This window comes from Echinops telfairi, unplaced genomic scaffold (assembly GCF_000313985.2).
Source record: "Echinops telfairi isolate 266 unplaced genomic scaffold, ASM31398v2 ScPeMD7_1713;HRSCAF=2227, whole genome shotgun sequence".
Classification (NCBI taxonomy): domain Eukaryota; kingdom Metazoa; phylum Chordata; class Mammalia; order Afrosoricida; family Tenrecidae; genus Echinops; species Echinops telfairi.
In genome coordinates, this window is record NW_022105611.1 from 20,197,355 (window position 1) to 20,218,327 (window position 20,973).

Sequence of the window (20,973 nt, forward strand, 5' to 3'; positions counted from 1 at the left end):
CCCACCGCTACGGTCCAGAGTCCGGAGTTATGGTAGCTTTGGGGGGGGCTTATTATCGGGGAGGTCTTATTTTCAGGGGGGTGCCTTATATTTCAGAGAGGCAAAACTGTAAGTAGGTCTTATTTTCGGGGGATGTCTTACTTTGGGGAAAACACAGTAGGGCAGAGTAGAACTCCCCCTTTAGGTTTTAAAGTGGTAAATCTTTATGGGAGCAGGCAGCCTCATCTTTTTCCCACACAACAGGTGGTAGGTTTGAATTGCTGACCTTGCAGTTATTAGCTCAACTCTCAACCCACTGTCCCACCAGAACAGATAGTTCAAAAAGCATTGTAGTAGGAGATGGGACAGAAAATGTGGATGATCAGACCACAAAAGGTCTTGAATAAGACATTAAGGATTTATTTGCTGGATAATAGGAAAGTAACAAAAATTTTCAATATGTAGGGACTGCAGATATGGAAGAAGGCCAGGTAGACCATTTAATGACTTAGAATTCTTCTCCTATACCTGCATGTGGGCTGCCTTGGAAAGTGAGCAGCCCTGAATGTTCTTGAGTGCTACATAATTTCTCTTATGAGTCAGGAGAAGGAGCCTTCTGCCCTGCCCCACAGGTCAATGGGATAAACATGGGCTCTGCAAACACAGAAATCAGAATTCAAAAGCCAGCTCTACCATTTACCAGGCATGAGACCCTGGGCAAATCTTTTTACCCTAGTCTTAGAAATAGAGTTACATTGCAGGCTAGAAAATTAAAGGAGGTGGCATGCAAATAGCTAGCATAAATATTTGGCACAGAATGGTAGGCAGTTCAGTAAATGCTAGTCCTGTGCTCCTTCCCTTTTATTAAAATGTTCCTGTTGGAAATGCTTGTGCTTACCCATAGATTTTCAAACTTTTTGATGAAAATTGTCTAGAATCTAAATCCTTGTACTACAATGGATCACTTTTATATGGTCTTTCTAGTTATGGTCTTGTAACTCCTACCAAAAATTGAAAATAAGGTGTTTGGAATCCTAATGAGAACATCAGTCAGTTTTCCCATACCACTAATCTTAAAGTGAGCATTCCCAGAGGTAGAAAGGGCAGTGGGTGTGGGAAGGGACTGCTCCCACCCAGATGTTATGGGAACAGAATGAGCTTTATACATAGAGTCTCTATTCAGACAACCACCTAAATCCAGAAGGCAGAAAGCTATTAACAGCAGAGATGGTGAGAAGTGGCAGCAACAGAATCAGCAAATCAGTCTTGCAATGGTTTCTGGCCTAGGAATTACAGTGGATATGCCAACCTACAGAAGGATTGTATGGAGTCCCTTCAGGCAGAAGACTGGCTTATGTAATGGGGTGCCTGCAGGGCCTTATTAGCAGAGCTAAAGTTTGTAACACTTGCCTGAGCAAGACAGAGCCCAGGCTAGCCCTAGAGGCCCACGGCCTTGCCTGCAGGGATGACTGAAAAGAGGCTGTCCTGATTAAAGAACTGTATCCAGAATTATTTCTGATCCTGAATTATAACCTGTTACTTCTCTAATAATCATTAGGATTGTTTGTGAGTTCTGTGTGACCATTGCAACATATTAATAAACCCAGTAGAGAAATAAAGTGGTGTGGGAGGGATGGGTGCTATCTTGGCTGAAAGAAGAGGATACCAGAAAGATGTTTACTTATGTTTCATTGGCTATCCAAAGGCATTCGATTGTGTGGATCAAAAGAAACTATGGATAGACTTGAAAAGAATGGGTATTATGGAATATTTGATTGTGTTCATCCAGAAACTACATAGATTGAGGCAGTTGTGCAAACAGAACAAGGAAATACTGCATGATTTATGATCAAGAGAGGTATGTATCAAGGTTATATCCTTCCACCATAATTATTCAACCTGTATGCTGAGCAAGTAATCAGAGAAGCTAGATTTTATGCAGAAAGCAGTATCAGGATTAGAGGAAGGCTTATTAATAATCTTCAATATGTAGAGGACACCACCTCGCTTGTTGAGAGTGAGGAGGATTTGAGACATTGCTGATGAAGATCAAGGATTGCAGCTTTTCGTATGGATTACGTCTTAGTGTACAGAAAATCAGAATCCTCACAATTGGACCAGTAGGTAACATCAAGATAAATGGAGAAAAGATTGAAGTTGTCTAGAATGTAATCATACTTGGTGTGATGGAGGGGTAACAAAAAAGAGAAAGGGCTTTGATGAGCTGGATTGACACATTGACTGCACAGTGGGCTCAAGCATAAGAATAGTGATGAGGCTGACACAGGACTGGGTGCTGGTTCATTATGCTGTATGCAGGGTTGCTATGAATCAGAAGCAACTCGGCAGCATCCAACAACAACATATGTATTTACAACCTTTTGTGCATTTTAAGCATTTTTGTTCCTTTTTAAAAATGTATAAATAAAAATGTTTCCACCTTTTGCCATTTTATTTCTAACTCACTTTCAGTGTATTCCTTCTGCTTTATTCTGTTGACTAACAGTGAAAGTTAAAGTAACTTAGGGCACAGTAGAACTGACCTCTGGAGTTTCTCACTGTAAATTTTTAGGGAAAAGGGAGAAAACAATCTCATCTTTTTTTCCCCCCAAGGAATGGCTAGTAGCTTAGGCCTCTAACTTAGAAAATATTATTGTCTTCTTCAAGATAAGAAGATAAAGCTTAAGGTTACCCAGCTATTAAATGAGGGAGCCAGGATTAGATTTAAGAGTTATGCTTTAACCTACTGATAAATCCACAGATCAAAATAACTGGTTGAGTATATCTACTCCTGAGCAGACTGCCTGATGAATTACAATATCAGTTCATTATTTGCTTAACTTTTGCATGCCTCAATAATAATATTTATCTCTTGGATTGTTAAGATTTTATGAGTTAATATTTACAGAGCACTTAGAATGATACGTGGCTCATATTGAGTGTTATGTAAGTGCATGTTAAATCGAAATAACACCTATCATACTTGTATAAGGTATTGTTAGTAAGATATTGAAGATTATATATTATGACCTTGGATTTATCCATGGATGGAAGGCTGGCTTATCATAAGAAAATCAATCAATACAATGTATCATATTAAAAAGAATAAAAAGGACAGAACTCATATAATCAGGTAACACACACGCAAAAGCATTTGACAAAATCCAACACACTTTAATGATAAAAGCAACAAAGACATATACAAAAACCAAACAAGCTAAGAATAGAAAGGAACTTCCTCAATCTGGTAAAGAACGTTTATGCAAAACCCACAGCTACATCCTGTTTGGTAGAGGGTCAGCATAAACAAAAGGAAACTCTCGATGGATTGACAACAGTGCACTCAAATATCCAGTGATCTTGAAGATGGCACAGAACCAGGGACCTTTTGTTCTGTTTTGCTTAAGGTTGCTGTGGATTGGAGCCAACTCAGTGGCAACTAACAACAGCAGCATATTTAATGGAGAAAGAGTATTGAATCCCCTTCAACACGGGAACAAGGCAATGATGTCCACTCTTATCACTTCTGTTTAAAATTGTAGTGATGGCTCTAACCATGCCAAATTGGCAAGAAAATGAAATGAAAGGCCACCCAGGTTGTAAAGGAGGAAGTAGAACTCTCTGTATTTGCAGAGGACATGATCTTACATCTAGATAATTCTAAGGACTCTATTTTTAAAAACAGTATAATAAATGAGTAGCAAGGTTGTAAGTTGGTTAAAAGATTAATAGCAATAGTCCATTGTATTTCTATACATTTGAATAGAAATCTAAACAATCTAAAAATGAAATTAAGAAAACAATTCAGTCATAATAGCATCAAAAATAATCAAATACTTGATAATAAACTTAACAAGAGAAACACAGAACTTATTCTTTAAAAAATAAAAGCATTGCTGAAAGTGATTAAATAAGATCTAAAAAATGGCAAGACATTTCATGTTCATGGATTGGAAGACTTAATGTTATTGAAACGAGAATACTCCCCAAACTGATCTACAGATTAAAAAACAAACAAACAAAAAAACCTCATTGCCATCGAGCCAATGCTGATTTATTGTGACCCCAGTAAGCTTTCGAGGCTGTAATTGCTTGCAATAGTAGAAAGCCCAGTATTTCTCCGAAGGAGGTGCTGGTAGTTTTGAACTGCTGAGTTTGAGGATCGCAGCCCAATGTGTAACCACTACACCACCAAGGCACCTAAGCATACTCAGTGTTTGTATTTTGGTGATTACTGGTATGATTGAACATTTTTTGTTCTTTATTCTCTGAAGACATCTGTGTGTTTTCTTCATTTTTTATTTTATTTTTTTCATCTGTGTGTTTTCTTCTATGAATTTCCTGATAATGATCTACTAAGTTGATTTCATTTTCCTACTGATTTTTGTGTGTGTGAGATCTTTATTGTGGCTACGCAGCCTTTGTTGTATGTTACAAATATATTTTCTTACTCTGTTTGTCTCAACTTGACTTGTGATAGCTTTTGTAATGAACCTGAGCCAAACTTGGTCTGTTGCCATCACGTTGGTTCAGACTCATTGTGGCGCTCACAGACAGTAGAACTGCCCCAGAGGGTTTCCCAGGAGCTAAGCTCTTCAGAAGCAGACTGTGTCCTTCTCCTGCAGTCACTGTCAGCTTGAACTCACCTGCCTTGTGGCTCGCAACTGTGTACTTAAACACGCCCACCGCCACCTTAAATGTTAGTGAATTAAAATTACTCTCTTGTAGTTTTCCCTTTTGGACTCAGCTAAAAAATAATTTCCAACTACAAGGTCATAATGATATTCTCTATCTAATCTATCTGAAGGGTTTATTTTATTTTTATAATTTGGGCTTTTGTCTTTCAGGAATTAGAGAAGTATAAGTAGGAAATGAAGCTTTTATTTCTACATGGAAAACAGTGTCTGGATATAGTTTATTGAATCTGAACAATATTCCCTTTGCTTGATCTCTTTAAACAGAGTGATGAACTCAAAGATTAAAGTGTTCTCAGGGGGAATAGAACTTAATAGACCAAACTTATCATTTTCAGAATTTCACCTTGCTCCTTTGTCTGTTTCCAGAAGGTAATATACACCCAGAGCAGGACTGACCACTCACCAACCAACTTGTAAAGTCCTGGGTCCCTCCCAAGTGCCTTATAGATGCACGGATTAAGAAATGGAGCATTTCCTGGAATGTAGATAGAGACAGAACAGGCCATCTGCTTTTCATTAAAATTTCTCCCATACCAGCAAATAGGGAACTGCCAAGATATTTTTAGATTTGTTAGAAAAAAAGCTCCCCCTGAGAAATCTTGGCCTTATATGTTTACTTGAAGAATTATAAGGCTGTATAGGAGTCTATTTTCATGTTGTTGATATTGTTTCTACGCTAAAGACGTATCAAGTTGAATCCACTCTCATTTGAACAGCCTACTTGTGGTAGGGCTGAGCTAGGTGAATGACCTAGAGTTGCTAGTCTTTTACTTGGGTGGACATGTTCTCCCTGAAAATGCAACACAATTTAGAGCTCCCTCATAGAATTGCAGAGAGAATCTGTTGCCTTGCCCTTACTGGGAATGACAGTGCACACTCTTACAGTTCTCTGGGACTCACTGTTGGGAGGGTAGTTAGGTAGGCTTTGGATCCAAAATAGAGGTTCCCTCAGACTCAGAGCTAGGCAGGCCCAAAGGTGGCACTGCAGAGCCACTGCCTGCTTGGATTGACCTACATTCTCATCAGTCTCGCATGCTCAGCAGCTAGGCCTCCCAGCTACTCAGAGGAATTCAAGTTCAGTCACTGCACTGGAGCTACCCGATTCAAGGTACATTTAAATTAAAAGAATAAATAAAAGCCTGAAAAAAGTGGAGCTGGAATGTTTTCTGTCTTTCTTTACAGCTTCTCAGCTCATAGCAATAAAGTGAAGTTTGTGATTAGGATCAAATTTTGTAGACTCTCTCCTGAGCAGTTTTGTAGTTTCCTTCCTCTATTTCATCGAATTACTGTTCTAACTTTTCCTTTGGGCTACTGCCTTAACTTCCTATCTGATCTCACCCATCTGAACCTCTTTCTAAACTTCTGCCAGAGTAATTTGCATAAAACAAATCAGAAACACCCCAATTTAAAACCAGTAAATGATTTTGTGGTACTTATTGATAAATTCCCTCTTTTTTAGCCTGGTATTCAAATCCCTTCATAAGTCTAACTTTTGATCTCCATTTCCTGTGACTTTTCTTCACTTACTGTACACTCCAGCCATACCAAACTGTTTCCCGTTTCCATAATATGACACACACTTTCATGCCCCTCTGATAGGAATAAATGTATAGTTTTCTGTCTTTACTCCTACACACTTCCAACATACTCCTTCTGTTCATCTTCAAGGCCAACTACAATGTTTCCCCTCTCTGAAAAACCACTCCTAATCCTCCCAGACATGTTCCATGTTCTGATAATTGCTCAGCACTCTCTGATATAGATTAATATAAATGATCTGTATGATTTTCCACTAATCCATAAGCACCTATGTAAATAACCTAGCAGTACACTTAACACAGTAAGCATTTGCTAGATAATAACTCAGTCATGGTTGATGATGAAGAAACATGAATAAAATTATAGGGCTTCACTCACTGCCTATCACTAGAATCCTCTTATGCCAATTCAATTAAAAAACAAAACAAAAAAGCGTAGGGGTGCGGAGGGGATAATCAGCAGATTAGTGAACAAAGCAGGAAGAGATTTGGTTTTATTTTATTTTTTAGGAAGAGAGGACTTGTGAACTAAAGCCTAGCCAGAAATGGGTAATCGAAATGGAAGAACGTTAAAGGAACTGGATCTGCTGAGTTTGGACAAGAGAAGATTCAGCTTGAACAGCATTTTTTCCTTTAATCTCTAGAAGATTGTCCTGTGGATAGGACATGTTCTGTGAGAGCTGAGAAGGTGGTCGGGGTAAAATTCCTAATAAGGCAGATTTTAGCTCAGAGTGAAACATTTCTTAACCACCAGAGCCCTTCAACAGGAGCGTTGACTGCCTGAAGAGGTTCTGAGCACATCACCATTAGAAATATTTGTGGACACAGGCCATATTTCCAGCCATGTGAGCCATTGTAAAGGGCATTCCTGTGCTGAGTGGTAAATTTGACTCAATCACCTCTAATACTTCTTCCAGCTCTAATTCAGTGCCTTTGTGATACTTTAAATAACACACGCATGACCTATATTAGGACACTGAGTGGGAACAGAATAACTATAAATATATACATAAAAAAACTGAACTACGTTTTTAATCATTTTATTGGGTTATACAACTCTTATCACAATACATATGCACATACATTGTGTAATATAAAGCACATTTGTACATTCATTGCCCTTATCATTCTCCAAACATTTGCTCTCTGCTTAAGCCCTTGGCATCAGCTCCTCATGTTTCCTCCTCCCTCGCTGCTCCCTGATGAACCCTTGATAAGTTATAAATTATTATTTTGTCATATCTTACACTGCCCGAAATCTTCCTTCACCCACTTTTCTGTTGTCCGTTCCCCTAGAGGAGGTTATATGTAGATCCTTATCGGTTTCCCCTCTCTACCCCACCATCCCTTCACCCTCCCAGTATCACTACTCGGCCTGAAGAGATATCTACCCTGGATTCTCTGTGTTTCCAGTTCCTATCTGTACCAGTGTACATCCTCTGGTCTAGCCAGATTTGTAAGGTAGAATTGAGATCATGATGGTCGGTGGGGAGGAAGCATTTAGGAACTAGAGGAAAGTTGTATGTTGCATCATTGCTACGCTGCACCCTGACTGGCTCGTCTCCTCCCCACGACCCTTCCACAAGGGGATGTCCAATTGCCTACAGATAGGCTTTGGGTCTCCACTCCACATTCCCCCTCATTCACAATGATAAGATTTTTTGTTCTGATGATTCATGATACCTGATCCCTTCGACACCTCGTGATTGCACAGGCTGGTGTGCTTCTTCTATGTGGGCTTTGTTGCTTCTGAGCTAGATGGCCACTTGTTTACCTTCAAGCCTTGAAGACAAGACCCCAGACGCTTTATTTTTTGATAGCCTGGCACCCTCAACTTTCTTCATCACATTTGCTTATGCACCCGCTTTGTCTTCAGCAATCATGTCAGGAAGGTGAGCATCATGAAATGTCAGTTTAATAGAACAAAGTGTTCTTGCATTGATTGAGTGAGTGCTTGAATGGAGGCTCAATGTGCATCTGCTACCTTAATACTAAACCTATACATATAGGCACATAGATCTATTTCCACATCCACATCCACATATATAAATATATTTATTTACTTATGTACATACCTTTAGTTAGATCTCTATAAATACCCTTTGCCTCCTAGCCCTTTCCTATATTTCCTTTTACTTTCCTCTTGTCCCACTATCATGTTCAGCCTTCATTTGGGTTTTAGTAATTCCTCTCGGTTATGTTATCCTTGGTCACTCCCTGCTAGACCTCCTACACCCTCATCAACACCAATTTGGATCACACTTGTTGTTCCCTTGTCCGTGGGTTTGTTAACACCACTTCTTTCCCCCCACCTCTCCCTCTCCCATGTCCCCCCGGAACTGTCAGTCCTGTTGTTTTCTCCTCCAGATTGTTCAGCCAGCCTATCTTATTTAGACAGACCTGCGGAGATAATGACATGCACAAAAACAAAAATCAAGCAACAAAATAAAAACCAACAACAAGCCAATGACAAAAAACAAAACAAGAAAGAAAAGCTTGTAGTTAGTTCAAGGACTATTTGTTGGACTTCAGGAGTGTTTTCCGGTCGAGTCTGATGGGGTGCCAAGCCCGGGCCCCAAAGTCTATTATTGGTATTCCCTGGGGACTTCATTGCTCTGTTCCCCTTGCTGTTCTTCCGGGAAGGGGTGGGGGTGCAGGTGTCCACGTAGTTGGGATAGGGGCCAGCCCCTCAGACCTCTCCATTGGTTCCCTACTCCACGCAGGCATGTTGCATTCACATCTTGGAGCATTGGGTTGAAGCCTGGTCCCTCTTTCCCTGTGGAGATATAAACAATACCCTCCCCTTAGGTGGGTTAGCGCCCTGTTCCCCCGCTACCCATTTCTTTTTAATTTTTTTCCCTATCCCTCTCCACTTTTTAGTTGGCTACCATATGTATCCCTGGATTTGGTCTGGCCCCTGCCATACTACATAGTCCTCACCCCAGCAGTGTTTGTATACAGTAGCTTTTTCCCTATGTCCCTTTTGTATATATTTTTTAAAGCTTACCTCAGTGGACTTATGTTGTACATGTCCTTTTGTGCTTTGCTTACTTCGTGTAGCATGAAGAACTTCAGTTCTTCCCATGCAGCGATGTGCTTCATACATTCATCACTGCTTTTTAGCGATGCGTAGTACTCTATGTATGTACCACAATTTTTTAATCCACTCGTCAGTTGATGGAAATTTGGGTTGTTTCCAACTCCTTGCAACTGTGAATTGTGCCACAATTGGAGCACAGATGTTTGGCCATGGTTTGTTTCTTGCCTCTTCTGGGTATATGCCCAGCAGAACCTGCTGGGTTGTATTGTAGCTTGATTTCCATCTGTTTTAGATATCGCCAGATAAATAGTAATAGTATAATAATAAATAGTAGTTGTACATATTTACAGGTCTACCAGCAGTGGATGAGAGTTACTGTCTCCTCACAGCTCCTCCAACACTTGTTGCTTTCTGATTTTTGAATTGGGCTATCTTTGAGGGTGTTAGGTGGTACCTTATTGTTGTTTTAATTTGCGTTTCTCTTATGGCTAAAGATCGGGAATATTTCCTCATATGTTTATTGGCCATTTGGATTTCTGCCCCTGTGAAACTTCTGTTCAGGTCCTTTGCCCACCTCCTCAGTGGGCAATTGGTTTTTTTCTTTTTGGTAGCTAGCAGAGTATTGTAGATTTTAGTAATAAGGCCTTTGTCTGATGTGTCATTTCTAAAGATGTTTTCCCAGTCGGTGGACTCTCTTATTACTCTTCTTGGTGAATTCTTTCAATGTACATAGGCGTTTTATCTTCAGTATATCCCATTTGTCAATTTGTGCCTCCTCTGTGTTTTTGTCCTTCCCTATTTCTGATAGCCTATGTCTTCCATGTGCCAAAGTTCTCAAGTTGGTCCCAATTCCCTCATTGATGGCCCTAATAGTTTGGGGTTTAACTTCAAGGTCTGTGATCCACCTTGAGTTTATTCTTGTTCATGGAATGAGATAAGGGTTTTGCTTCATTTTTCCGCAGTTAGATATCCATTTTTTTCCAGCACCAGTTGTTAAAGAGGGCATCTGCTCCCCATTGGATATTTTTTGGACCCTTATCAAAGATCAGTTGTCTATATGCTGATGATTTTATTTCTGGGTTTTCAGTTCTTTTCCCTTGGTCTGAGTATCTGTCATTGTACCAATACCATGCAGGTTTGACAACTGTGGCTGTATAATAGGTGCTAAAGTCAGGTAAAAGCAAGCCCTCCCACCGTGTCTTTCTTCTTGAGGAGTTCTCTGCTAATTCTGGGCTTCTTCCCTCTCCATATGAAGTTGGTAATCAGTTTTTCCATTTCTTTGAAGAAAGATGAGGGTAATTGTATTGGTATTGCATTGAACTTATATAGTGCCTTGGACAGAACTGACATCTTTACTATATTGAGTCTTCCAATCCACAAGCATGGGATATTTTTCCATTTGTTGAGGTCGCTCTTGGTTTCTTGTAATAGTGTTCTGTAGTTTTCCTCATATAGATCTTTTGTTCTTTTAGTCAGGTAAATCCCTAGATATTTCTATTTGTGTTTGAGTTTTTCTTGTCTGGGAAGACTCTTACTTCTCCATCTGTCTTGATTGATAATTTGGCTGGGTAGAGTATTCTTGAGTTTACATTGTTGTCCTTCAGTTTTTGGAATATGTCACTCCACTCTCTCCTCTTCTTCATAGTTTCTGCTAATAGGTCTGAACATATTCTTATTTGGGAACCTTTGTATGTGATTGCTTGTTTTTCCCTAGCTGCTTTCATGATTTTCTCCTTTTCCTCAAAGTTGGATAGTTTAACTATTATGTGCCTTGGTGACTTCTTCTTGGGATTCAGTCTAGCTGGTGTTCTTTCAGCCTCCTGAATGGCTGCCTGGTTTTCATTCATTAAGCTGGGGAAGTTTTCCTCCAAGAATTCACTCACTATTGTTGTACATGACTTCTTTGTTGCATCTTCCTCCGGTAATCCAATAATTCTAATGTTGTGCCTCTTCATAGGATCAGACATAGCTCTTAGGTTTTCTTCAGCTTCTCTGATGTTCTTAGTAGATTTTTGTTGTCTTTTGTTAAAATGTGTTTGTCCTCCAAGTCACTGGTGAGGTTTTCTGCTTCCTCCAGTCGATTCTTGAGGTCCGTGAGTCTGCTACTGTTTTTTGTTATCTCCTCCCTAACCTCTTGTATTTCCCTTTGGTGTATGGGCTTTTTTTTAAAAGAAATCATTTTATTAGGGCCTCATACAACTTTTATCACAATCCATACCTACATCAATTGTGTAAAACATATTTGTACATTCATTACCCTCATCATTCTCAAAACATTTGCTCTCCACTTAAGCCCCGGTGTATGGACTTTATCTCCTCTATCGTTTCATCCTTTTTCTGTGTTGTTTCCCTCAAGTCCTGTATGACTCCAAGCATCATTCTGAAAATTGTCTGTGGCAGCTCAGTGTCTGCTTCTTCTATGCATGCCATTAGGTTCAGGTCATCTTCTGCCATTGCCTTTTGTTTCTTCTGTTTTTTTTGTTGAGGTCATTGAGGCTGATGGCTGTTTGCATTGCATTGTTTTAGAGGAGCCAGGTGTCATTTTCCAGGGAGTTGAAGAGCACAGGCTCTCTCTGGGAGACTTGTAGGAATGCTTCTTCGAACTGTCCACAGCTAATTTCACTATGGAATTAGCCTACCACTTTATCCTCTTGTGGCTTTCTTTTCTGGAGAATGCCCCAAAAGGCTGGTGGGTTGCCTGCTTTGGTGTAGAACACCGCAAATGGTGGGCGGAATTGGCTTGGCCAGGTAGATCACTGCGGAGGTTGGGCAGAGGTTCCTGCAGCAGCTTGGAACATTGGGGAGTGTTGGCTGAGGTTCCTTAGGCCATGTAAGGCACTGAGGTAGGCGTGAGGAAGTTTCCTCAGTCAAGTGGGACAACAGAGGAATAATAGGAGGTTCCCAAGCCACACAGGCAGGAATTCCCTGATAAGAAGTTGGTTGGAGTATCCCCTGGTGGAGGTCAGCCAGGCTTTCCCCAGCCTCAGGCTACTAGGCTACACTTCACAGGGTGGAGCTCACCTAACTGGGTGGGGAGCAGGCATAAATGCCCTGGGCTAAGGGGAGTGATCTGGAGGTCAGCAGTGGAGTGTGAGAGAACAGGGAAGAGACAAAGAGGAGAAGGAAAAAAAACCCCAACTAATCCCTCCGAGACTGTGGGGGCATAGAGAGAAGCGAGGGCAACAAAAGTAACAATATAGCCGTGCCCGATCCCTGCCCATGGGGCTGCAAGGGTTTAATCCCTGCCCCAGGCCATGGCAAGCTTTGTCTATGTTGAGATAAAGCCCCTGTGCCAGCTCCAAATGGACCCGGACAGTGCCAGGGCTAAAGTTAAACCCTAGCCGGCCTCTACTGTGGTAAGCCAAAAGCCCCCAGCCCCTCAAAACCTTGTGGAACTGTGCCTACTTATATTGATAGTCCTCCTGCAATCCAGCAGTGTTGAATTTCCCTTTTAGTAACTCTCTTGGGCTGATTTCTGCAGAGTCCTTCTAGAATGTGTTACTCAGTTGTCATTTTCTCGGAAGTCCGGCAATTTTCTTTGTCTTTCTGAGTTAGCCGATTAGTTTTAGCCTTTTTTTGTTCTTGATGATATTTTACTGTGTTTTAGGTAAAAGTTTACACATTTTTTTTCAACACAGCATGTTAACTTCCCATTTAACAGTTTCTATACAAATTGTTGCCTGATATTGGTTAGCATTACTATGTCTGGTCTCTTTGCTCTATACACATTGATCTAGCTTCCCTTTCCTTCCTTGCTGTCTCATCTTTGCTTTTGTGTAAATGGTGACCATTCAGTCTCATATAGTTGTTATTGAAGGAAGCATGAATAATATTTATTTTAAAAGCCAATCTATTATTTAATGGAAACTGACCTCCAGAAATAGCTTCAGTTCCAAGTTCAAAGGTTATTTTGAGGCAGTAGTCTCAGGGGCTTGTCTAGTACCTAGGTTCCCAAACTTATTTGGCCTACTGGCCTCTTCCCTGCCTCCACCAAAAAAACCCCAAAAACCTAGTGTGAGCGCGTACACGTCAATGGAAAACTTTTGTGCTGTAGCCTATAATCCAGGATAAAATGTTGTTTTCACAGCAGTCCCCAGGGGGCAGTATAACCTACTTTGGGTAACGCTGACCCAGTGTAAACCAGTCCAATAGCTCTAACCTGTTCTTGGAATAGACTTTTGTTCTACACATTCTCCCATTCTAGCCAGGTACTCCTATTTTTGACCCTGGTCTGAATGGCCAGAAATGGTAATGTGACACCATCTAATTCTTCTGGTCTCATGTGGGTTGTTAGTTCTTTACACTAGTTTCTTCTTTGAGCCCTTGATTTCCTTTATCTCTTCTCCAGACCAGTAGAGACCTATAGATGTATTTTTGATGGCTGCTCTCAAGCTTTTAAGAATTCATACACTATTCCACAAACCAGGATGTGTAGGACACTATCTTTATGAAATGGTATGCCATTTGACAGTGTTGTCCCCGGAGGCTATTCTCCTAAGCCTTTTAACCCAGTAAACCAGTCCATGAGTTGTTTGAGTATGTCTGTGTAGCTTTGTTATATATGTGGATATTTATATAGTACAGAAGTGTATACATACATATGCCTACAGATACACCTGTATATGTACTTGCGTATGTCTTTTTATACATACATGAGATACATACATTCTGTCATGGCTATGTTGTTTGTCAGTTTGGGATTTTAGTACCATCTACACCACTGATTTGCTAAATAACCTTAGTTTAAAAAGCCATTTCATCTCCCAGAGTCTATGAGTTATGTATTTAAATTTTTATACAAAACAACCTTATCACCTTCAAAGTACTCTCCATTACACTTAGTACATTTGTCAATTCTGCGATTCCATTCTTGGAAACATTTTTCAAGTTCATCTATTTGGATGCCTGACAGCATCTCCCTCGTTTTTTTTCTTCACCTCTTCTAAGTCCTGAAATCGCTATCCTTTCATGTCCTGCTTCATTTGCTGAAACAAAAAGATGTCTCATGGAGCAAGGTCAGGTGGTTCAGGTGCGTGGGGGCAAGAGAGGCATGCTGGTTTTTTGCCAAAAACTGACATACCGAGATGGCCACATGAGCAGGTGTATTGTTGTGGTGGCAAAACTAGTCCCCTGTCTCCCACAAATCAGGCCTTTTTTGACACACACTGTGATTCAGTCTTTTCAGAACCTCTCAGTGGAAGGCTGGATTAACAGTCTGACCTGGTGGAACGAACTCCAAATACACTGTGCCTCTCACATTAAAAAAAAAAAAAAAAATGAGCATGATCTTTATCTTTGATTTCACTTGACAAGTTTTTTTTGTTTTTTTTTTGGGGGGGGTGTGAGGTGATGATGGCATCTTCCACTGGCTTGATTGATGTTTGCTTTCGGGGTCATAAGAATAGAACCATGTCTCTTCACCAGTAATGACCTTGGGAAAATAAAATAGTCTGGGTCACTTCAGAGCTGTTCTTTCAAAGCACAGCATGTTTCCACTCGACACTCTTTTTACTGGTCAGTCAGAACCCAAGGACAAATTTCACAGCGACCCTTCTCATTCCCAAATCTTCTATTAAAATCACTGAACTGAGCTCCAAAATAGTCCATATCACTTCCTTATCTCTTCAGTGGCCCATTGTCAGTCTTCGAGCACAAGTGCACAAATTTTGTCAATATTTTCGTTCATTGGGGAAGTTGAAGGACGTCCAGAACAAGGTTTGTCATCAATTGAGATTTCACCTTTTTTGAAATGCGAAAACCATTCGTACACTTGAGTTTTCCCCATAGCACTGTCCTTGTAAGCTGTGTTCAACAACACAACAGTTTCTGCAGCATTTTTCCTGAGCAGGAAGCCAAAATTTTACAGCTGCATGCTGGTCTCTTAAATCGGCCGTCACAAAAAAAGAGGTTTGAATGAAACTGCTTTTAGGGAAAATTCACTGTGACCAGAGAGAAGGTTAACCTTCCCAGGCGATACCACTGGGCGCACAAACTCAGAGTGAGTTGTTCCATGATTGCTTAGCGGGGAAAAATTAGTACTATGAAAGGCTCTGTCCAGTGGAGTTTTGTTCTGGTTTTTTGGTTTTTTTTAACCCCCTTGTATTTCCTTATGTACAAAATTGGTGGGAGAAATAGGATTAGGGTTATTTTGAGACTTAAATGAAATAGCAGGTGTGAAAATAATCTTATCTAAAGAAAGAGTTACATATACTTGGCATGTAAAGTCAACTCAATGTCATTTACCCCTGATGGACTTTAGCAGATCCAGGCAACCTTGAGGGGACTAGAACCTGGACTCTATTCACCTGAGTAGGCCAGACTTATCTGGCGAGTCTGCAGTATGCTATAAGAAGACTGCAGCAGATAATAGTCACAAAGTAGCAAAGGCTAATAGTATTTTCTGTGTGGGAGAATGAAAAGGCTCTGTGCTCTCATAAAGATTTACTGCCTCAGAAGCCCAAAGGGACACTTGATGTACTTGGCTAGTGACCAAAAGTTTGGTAGCTCATACCTACCTACAAGCATCTCAGAAGATAGGCCTACCTTCAACTTCTGAAAGGTTACGGCCTTGAAAGCCCTCTGGAGCAGTTCTACTTTGCACACATGGGATTGCCAGGAGTTGGAATCAACTCAGTGGCAACCAGCAAGGTAGCCCATTCAGTCTTAGATCTAGTGCTGCCTTTTATGATGCCTGCCAAATTCAGGTGAACCAAGCACAGTTCTACTGGAAAACATGGAAGGAAGGTGTTTTTTTGGAAGGAAGTTTTTATTTATTTACTGGGAAGGAAAATTTTATGATTGCCTGTAAAATAAAAGATGTCTGGAAAAAAAACCAGATGCAGGGTTGAGATGATCTGTATCTGCATGATTTCTTTTTTTTCCATATTTTATTTTATTTTATTTTTTTTAACATTTTATTAGGGGCTCATACAACTGTCATCCCAATCCATACACACATCAATTGTGTAAAGCGCACTTGTACATTGTTTCTCAAAACATTTTCTCTCCATTTAAACCCCCGACATTAGGTCCTCATTTTTCCCCTCCCTCCCTGCTCCCCCCTCCCGCATGAGCCCTTGATAGTTTATAAATGGGTATTTTGTCATATCTTGCCCTGTCTGACGTCTCCCTCCATCCACTTTTCGGTTGTCTGTCCCCCAGGGAGGAGGTCACACACAGTTCCATGTAATCGGTTCCCTCTTTCCTACCCATTCTCCCTTTACCCTCCCTGTTTTGCCACTCACACCACTGGTCCTATAGGGCTCATCCGTCCTGGATTCCCTGTATTTTCAGTTGCTATCTGTACCAGTGTACCTCCTCTGGTCTAGCCAGACTTGCAAGATCGAATTCGAGTCATGGTAGTGGGAGCGGGGAGGAAACCTTTAGGAACTAGAGGAAGGTTGTATTTCTCATCATTGTTACATCACACCCTGACTGGCTCATCTCCTCTGCATGATTTCTTTCATGAGGCTGGAACACATTCCAAAATTGAACACCGACTTTCTTCTCAAAGTCACACCTCTGAGTTACCGATAAGATGCAACATTTTAGCTACTACCACAGGTCTGAAGTCAGAAACTGACTGAAGGTAAAGAGAGATGGAGTTGAAAAGAGCTTAGGGAAAGACATACTAATAAGCACACATTATTAAAAGTTCCAATATTTACAAATCCCAAAGAAGCTTTTATTAGAGATTTAGGGATTTAATCTTTGACATTCAAAATTAGCTTTTCATTGTCAGTCAGAATACCAAAGAATCTTAAAAACTGCAGGGAATGGTGAGAGAGTCACTTAGAAATTCCTAGTGGAAGTCTAAATTGATAATCTTTCTAGAAAGCAATGTGGCAAAATGTGCAGACGTGTAGCATGTTACTTTTCATCCTTCTTCCTGCTAATGCTCCGATCCTAAGCCCTATCATCTATCGCCAGAAGTTTGCAGTCACTTTCTAATTGGGTCTTTATGCTTCTACCCTTGTTCTCAAGTGTGTTTTCAACCCAGCAGTCAGAGTGACCTTTTTCAAACATACCTCAGATCATGTTACTCTCTGGCTCAAAACCTTGTTATGGCCTGTAACTTTTACTCAAGAGTAACATTCAGAGCCCTTATACTATCCTGTAGGGCCCAACATGAACTGACCAGCCATTTATTCCTCTGCATTTCTCTACTATTACTGCCCTTGTTTGCTCCTCTCTGGCACACTGGCTTCTTTATTGTTCCCTTGACCATGTGCACTATCTGGTATACTAATTTAGGACTTTTGCACTGTTTTTTTAGTCTAAATGCTTTTCCTTTAGCTGCCTGCTTGTTAACTCTCTTACTAGCTGACTATATATCTTACTACAAGTATTTTGCCCAAATCATACCTTCTCCATGTATCTTCCCCTGATCACCCTATTTAGTATGACTTGGCTTGGTTTTCCTGCCCGCGATCCTCTGGAACTTCTGATGAGGCTGAATACAAATTTCTCTTTTTTGTAATACTTAAGGTATTGTTGATACTTAAAATTTACTGTCTGCTCCTTTGACTGTCTTAGAGTCTAAGTCCCACAGGGCAGGGATTTTTTTTTTTTTCCCTCCACAGGTAGTTCTCAGAAAAATGCCTTAGTAGGTACTCAAATATTTGTCAAATGGCTGAACTTTAAAAGTAATACCATCTTTGATCTAGAAATCTCACTTCTAGAACTCTTCCTTTAATAAATATTGAGAGCTTCTGGAGCTTTTAAGGGCAGGGGTGGGAAGCAGCTGAGGTGCTCCCATTTTCCTCTCAAGAACCCAGCCCTAAACAAACAGAAGAATCCAGCCCCAAGGTCAAGGTGCAGCTGGCCCTCATTGTGTCTGTGGCTTTGTCCTCACCAAGGCAGGTGTTGAAGCTCTATGTAATGATCAAGCAACTACACAGAAGTGGCCCTTCATCAGCTACGTTACCCATGGCTGTCACTATGGTTTATGGGGCAGCCCATGAATGCCGCCAGGGCCTCACCCATGGCTGCTCCCTCATGAGAGCTCCCCAGTACTCTCCCAGAGGAGCTACTGTAGTTACAGCATCATTGACGGGCACAGCCAGGGTGGTCTCAGGAGCCGATCCACAAGTATGACCAGAAGCTAGCCTTGTGTCCACTGCAGCACCTGGGCGTGTACAACCTTTGGAACTTTATTCTCAGAAGCAAGACATGCAGAGCATCCACACCTCCCTGCCACATAGTAAAGGCACTGAATTACCTGTCCCTGGACTCCTGATGGCCTCACCTGCCATGGCAGCCCAATGATGTGTCACCTAGCACAAGGCAGAGAGGGAGCAGTCAGGGACTTAGCAGCCAAGGAACAACCTCAGCACTGTTGAGACTGCCCACCAGGCATGCCCACATCCCATAATTGCTGCATTATCTCCTCAATTCTTAGTCTGTGAGCTGCTTGAAGACAGAGACTTTGCCTCATTCATTCATTTGTTCTTTCAGTCATTCAGCCCTTCACCAACCTTAAGTTGAGCACCTTGCTATGTGCCATGCATTCTGTCAGGCACTGGGAAGCTTGTGTTGGCGATTGATTGGAACTGAAGTATACAGCATGGATGAATGTCTACTTCTGCCTATGTATAAAGTACAGAGTTTATTATAGGAAGGTAACTTTATTTGACTTTGGTGAAGCTGTCTGGAGAGTGTAGCCTGTAGTTAGCAGGGCAAGCAGTAGTACAAAGTGGAAAGCAGGGTCCAATTAGAACTCCTGAGGGTAGACTCCCTTCAGCTTCTCACCACCTCTAAGCCTCCAACTTTAATGATGGGTGTCTTCCAGAAGAGCCAGTGCCCTTCATCATGGAACGAAACATGCACCTGGCCCCAAAGTAAAAAGACTTGGGAAGAAGACCTTCCAGTAGAAACTGGGAGCTGCTGGGGGTCCAGCCACTTCTCCATACCAACAAGGTTAACCAGTAGATCGGGACAATGTACATTAGCGGCAACAGATTTTTCTGATTAGAAAACATGACTGCAACGTTATTTTCAAATCTCATGCATAATAGCTAAGACTCATATTAACGCAAGACTTTGTAGGTATAGGAATTTTAGGAAACATGGTTTCAGCTTAGCCAAGTTTACACAATATAAATTCACAACAGTCTGCCTCCTGTTGACCGTGGCATTCATGTGCACCATACATACTAACTTCTAAATAATGACAATGATGAAAAGAATCCACAAGAGAGGGAGCCAACAGTTTAGACTCTTCTCATAGCTTTCATCATAATGAAACAACCTAAATGCGACCGTACGCACAAGAGAACCAGATACTGCCTGGTCCTGTACCATCCTCACAAATGTCGCGATGCGTGAGCCCATCGTTGGTAGCCACTGTGTCAGTCCTTCTCTGTGAGCGCCTTCCTCTTTTTTGCTGCTCCTCTGCTGTACTCCTCTGCAGGGACTGGTCTCTCCTGATAACATGTCCAAAGTACTATGTAAGATAAAATCTCGCCATCCTTGCCTCAAAGGAGTACTCTGGTTGTATTTCTTCCAAGACAGATTGAAGTCTAGGGTACCTTCAATATTTTCTGGCACTACAATTTTTTTTAATTAAATCATTTTATTGGGGTCTCGTACAACTCTTACCACAATTCATACATCCATCCATTGTGTCAACACATTTGTACATTTGTTGCCATCATTATTCTCAAAACATTTGCTTTCTACTTGAGCCCTTGGTATCAGCTCTTTTTCCCCCTCCCTCCCTTTTCACCCCCCCCTCATGAACCCTTGATAATTTATAAATTATTATTTTGTCATGTCTTACACTGTCCAGCATCTCCCTTCCCCCACTTTTCTTTTGTCCATCCCCCAGGGAGGAGGTTATATGTAGATACTGTAATCAGTTCCCCCTTTCTACTCCTTCTCCTCTCCATCCTCCTGGTATCACCACTCTCACCACTGGTCCTGGGGAGTTTATCTGTCCTGGATTCCCTGTGTTTCTAGTTCCTATCTGTATTGCACACAATTTAAATGCATTGATTCATCTTTGCTCTTCCTTATTCATTGTACAACTTTCTGATGTATATGAGGTCATTGAAAATACCATAGCTTGGATCAGGTGCACCTTAGTCCTCAAAGTAGCATCCTTGCTTTTCAATTTTCTAAAGAGGTGAAGTCTTGTGCACAGATTTACCCAATGCAACACTTCTTTTGACTGCTGCTTCCATGAGCATTGGCCTGGGACTGGCTCGTGTAGTTTTTCTAGAGCTGATTATGAGCTACTCTTCCCAATTACTCATTCAGTGATATTGGTAGCTTGAGATAGGCATTCCTGGGAATAATTACACTGCAGAAATGGCCTATTCATATGTCCTAAGCTGGGCTCTCTAGAGAAGCAAAACCAGTGACATTGATATAGATATAGAAATTATATCAAGAAAATGGCCACACAGTTTTGGAAGTGGGCGAGTCCGAGTTATGGGGTTGAGTGTTAAGCTATAGGCTTCTCCTGACTCACAGAGCTCCAGGGGCTTATGAACCCAACATTGGCAGGAACACTACAGATTAGTGGCTGCAGAGGCAGATGAATTCAAGGTTGGCAGGTCGAAGGCAAGTTGCTGATGGATCCCAGGTTCTAAAGGCCATGTGGCAGGCTGTTGACTTAAGTCCAAATACCAGAATTTGAACCAGATGCAAGATCCAGAACCCAGCAAAAAGCAACCAGAATTTGAACCAGATGCAAGATCCAGAACCCAGCAAAAAG

The 20,973-nt window shown here is 41.2% G+C and overlaps 1 protein-coding gene across 1 annotated transcript in view; it reads left to right on the forward strand.

The window, feature by feature from the left end:
- The window catches only part of FAM168A (family with sequence similarity 168 member A), a 199,124-nt gene that overhangs the window by 154,553 nt on the left and 23,598 nt on the right, over nt 1-20,973 (forward strand). The window lies entirely within an intron of this gene.